The sequence below is a fragment of the Schistocerca gregaria genome, chromosome 4 (assembly GCF_023897955.1).
Source record: "Schistocerca gregaria isolate iqSchGreg1 chromosome 4, iqSchGreg1.2, whole genome shotgun sequence".
In the NCBI taxonomy this organism is placed as follows: Eukaryota; Metazoa; Arthropoda; class Insecta; order Orthoptera; family Acrididae; genus Schistocerca; species Schistocerca gregaria.
This window is the reverse complement of record NC_064923.1, coordinates 38,042,375-38,046,834: the sequence shown is the minus strand read 5'-3', so window position 1 is coordinate 38,046,834 and position 4,460 is coordinate 38,042,375.

The window sequence follows — 4,460 nt, the reverse complement described above, 5'->3', positions numbered from 1 at the left end:
TGTAACCTGTCTACCTTCAGAGTGTTGACGAAATACAGAAATTGCATCGGAATTGAATACAACACGCACCATGCCGAGTTTTCTCCATGGGAGTAATGTCTCAAACTGTCTACGCTTTGATCGATTCCTGAGAGACCAGTAGTAGTATCTGAAGCACATCTGGAGGCATTCCATAATCTGTGGATCTTCAGAGTGTTGTTGAAATACAGAAATTGCATCGTGATTGAATACAACAAGCACCATGCAGACTTTTCTCCATGGGAGCAATGTCTCAAACTGTCTACGCTATTATCGATTCCTGAAAGACCAGTAGTAGTATCCGAAACAAATCTGGTTCCATTCTAAAATTTGTTGACCATCAAAGTGTTGATGAAATACAGAAATTGCATCGGGATTGAATACAACACACACCATGCCGACTTTTCTTCATGGGAGTAATGTCTCAAACTGTCTACGCTTTGATCGTTTCCTGAACGTCCCATAGTAGTATGCGAAGCACATCTGGGGGAATTCTGTAATCTGTGGACCTTCAGAGTGTAGATTAAATACAGAAATTGGATCGGGATTGAATAGAACACCCACCATGCCGACTTTTCTCCATGGGAGTGATGTCTCAAACTGTCTACGCTTTGATCGTTTCCTGAACGTCCCATAGTAGTATGCGAAGCACATCTGGGGGAATTCTGTAATCTGTGGACCTTCAGAGTGTAGATTAAATACAGAAATTGGATCGGGATTGAATAGAACACCCACCATGCCGACTTTTCTCCATGGGAGTAATGTCTCAAACTGTCTACGCTTTGATCGTTTCCTGAACATCCCATAGTAGTATGCGAAGCACATCTGGGGGAATTCTGTAATCTGTGGACCTTCAGAGTGTAGATTAAATACAGAAATTGGATCGGGATTGAATAGAACACCCACCATGCCGACTTTTCTCCATGGGAGTAATGTCTCAAACTGTCTACGCTTTGATCGTTTCCTGAACGTCCCATAGTAGTATGCGAAGCACATCTGGGGGAATTCTGTAATCTGTGGACCTTCAGAGTGTAGATTAAATACAGAAATTGGATCGGGATTGAATAGAACACCCACCATGCCGACTTTTCTCCATGGGAGTGATGTCTCAAACTGTCTACGCTTTGATCGTTTCCTGAACGTCCCATAGTAGTATGCGAAGCACATCTGGGGGAATTCTGTAATCTGTGGACCTTCAGAGTGTAGATTAAATACAGAAATTGGATCGGGATTGAATAGAACACCCACCATGCCGACTTTTCTCCATGGGAGTAATGTCTCAAACTGTCTACGCTTTGATCGTTTCCTGAACGTCCCATAGTAGTATGCGAAGCACATCTGGGGGAATTCTGTAATCTGTGGACCTTCAGCGTGTAGATTAAATACAGAAATTGGATCGGGATTGAATAGAACACCCACCATGCCGACTTTTCTCCATGGGAGTAATGTCTCAAACTGTCTACGCTTTGATCGTTTCCTGAACGTCCCATAGTAGTATGCGAAGCACATCTGGGGGAATTCTGTAATCTGTGGACCTTCAGAGTGTAGATTAAATACAGAAATTGGATCGGGATTGAATAGAACACCCACCATGCCGACTTTTCTCCATGGGAGTGATGTCTCAAACTGTCTACGCTTTGATCGTTTCCTGAACGTCCCATAGTAGTATGCGAAGCACATCTGGGGGAATTCTGTAATCTGTGGACCTTCAGAGTGTAGATTAAATACAGAAATTGGATCGGGATTGAATAGAACACCCACCATGCCGACTTTTCTCCATGGGAGTAATGTCTCAAACTGTCTACGCTTTGATCGTTTCCTGAACGTCCCATAGTAGTATGCGAAGCACATCTGGGGGAATTCTGTAATCTGTGGACCTTCAGAGTGTAGATTAAATACAGAAATTGGATCGGGATTGAATAGAACACCCACCATGCCGACTTTTCTCCATGGGAGTAATGTCTCAAACTGTCTACGCTTTGATCGTTTCCTGAACGTCCCATAGTAGTATGCGAAGCACATCTGGGGGAATTCTGTAATCTGTGGACCTTCAGAGTGTAGATTAAATACAGAAATTGGATCGGGATTGAATAGAACACCCACCATGCCGACTTTTCTCCATGTGAGTAATGTCTCAAACTGTCTACGATTTGATCGTTTCCTGAACGTCCCATAGTAGTATGCGAAGCACATCTGGGGGAATTCTGTAATCTGTGGACCTTCAGAGTGTAGATTAAATACAGAAATTGGATCGGGATTGAATAGAACACCCACCATGCCGACTTTTCTCCATGGGAGTAATGTCTCAAACTGTCTACGCTTTGATCGTTTCCTCAACGACCCATAGTATTATGCGAAGCACATCTGGGGGAATTCTGTAATCTGTGGACCTTCAGAGTGTAGATTAAATACAGAAATTTAATGGGGATTGAATAGAACACCCACCATGCCGACTTTTCTCCATGGGAGTAATGTCTCAAACTGTCTACGCTTTGATCGTTTCCTGAACGTCCCATAGTAGTATGCGAAGCACATCTGGGGGAATTCTGTAATCTGTGGACCTTCAGAGTGTAGATTAAATACAGAAATTGGATCGGGATTGAATAGAACACCCACCATGCCGACTTTTCTCCATGGGAGTAATGTCTCAAACTGTCTACCCTTTGATCGTTTCCTGAAAGTCCCATAGTAGTATGCAAAGCACATCTGGGGGAATTCTGTAATCTGTGGACTTTCAGAGTGTAGATTAAATACAGAAATTGGATCGGGATTGAATAGAACACCCACCATGCCGACTTTTTTCCATGGGAGTGATGTCTCAAACTGTCTACGCTTTGATCGTTTCCTGAACGTCCCATAGTAGCATGCGAAGCACATCTGGGGGAATTCTGTAATCTGTGGACCTTCAGAGTGTAGATTAAATACAGAAATTGGATCGGGATTGAATAGAACACCCACCATGCCGACTTTTCTCCATGGGAGTAATGTCTCAAACTGTCTACGCTTTGATCGTTTCCTGAACGTCCCATAGTAGTATGCGAAGCACATCTGGGGGAATTCTGTAATCTGTGGACCTTCAGAGTGTAGATTAAATACAGAAATTGGATCGGGATTGAATAGAACACCCACCATGCCGACTTTTCTCCATGGGAGTAATGTCTCAAACTGTCTACGCTTTGATCGTTTCCTGAACGTCCCACAGTAGTATGCGAAGCACATCTGGGGGAATTCTGTAATCTGTGGACCTTCAGAGTGTAGATTAAATACAGAAATTGGATCGGGATTGAATAGAACACCCACCATGCCGACTTTTCTCCATGGGAGTGATGTCTCAAACTGTCTACGCTTTGATCGTTTCCTGAACGTCCCATAGTAGTATGCGAAGCACATCTGGGGGAATTCTGTAATCTGTGGACCTTCAGAGTGTAGATTAAATACAGAAATTGGATCGGGATTGAATAGAACACCCACCATGCCGACTTTTCTCCATGGGAGTAATGTCTCAAACTGTCTACGCTTTGATCGTTTCCTGAACGTCCCATAGTAGTATGCGAAGCACATCTGGGGGAATTCTGTAATCTGTGGACCTTCAGAGTGTAGATTAAATACAGAAATTGGATCGGGATTGAATAGAACACCCACCATGCCGACTTTTCTCCATGGGAGTGATGTCTCAAACTGTCTACGCTTTGATCGTTTCCTGAACGTCCCATAGTAGTATGCGAAGCACATCTGGGGGAATTCTGTAATCTGTGGACCTTCAGAGTGTAGATTAAATACAGAAATTGGATCGGGATTGAATAGAACACCCACCATGCCGACTTTTCTCCATGTGAGTAATGTCTCAAACTGTCTACGATTTGATCGTTTCCTGAACGTCCCATAGTAGTATGCGAAGCACATCTGGGGGAATTCTGTAATCTGTGGACCTTCAGAGTGTAGATTAAATACAGAAATTGGATCGGGATTGAATAGAACACCCACCATGCCGACTTTTCTCCATGGGAGTAATGTCTCAAACTGTCTACGCTTTGATCGTTTCCTGAACGTCCCATAGTAGTATGCGAAGCACATCTGGGGGAATTCTGTAATCTGTGGACCTTCAGAGTGTAGATTAAATACAGAAATTGGATGGGGATTGAATAGAACACCCACCATGCCGACTTTTCTCCATGGGAGTAATGTCTCAAACTGTCTACGCTTTGATCGTTTCCTGAACGTCCCATAGTAGTATGCGAAGCACATCTGGGGGAATTCTGTAATCTGTGGACCTTCAGAGTGTAGATTAAATACAGAAATTGGATCGGGATTGAATAGAACACCCACCATGCCGACTTTTCTCCATGGGAGTAATGTCTCAAACTGTCTACCCTTTGATCGTTTCCTGAAAGTCCCATAGTAGTATGCAAAGCACATCTGGGGGAATTCTGTAATCTGTGGAC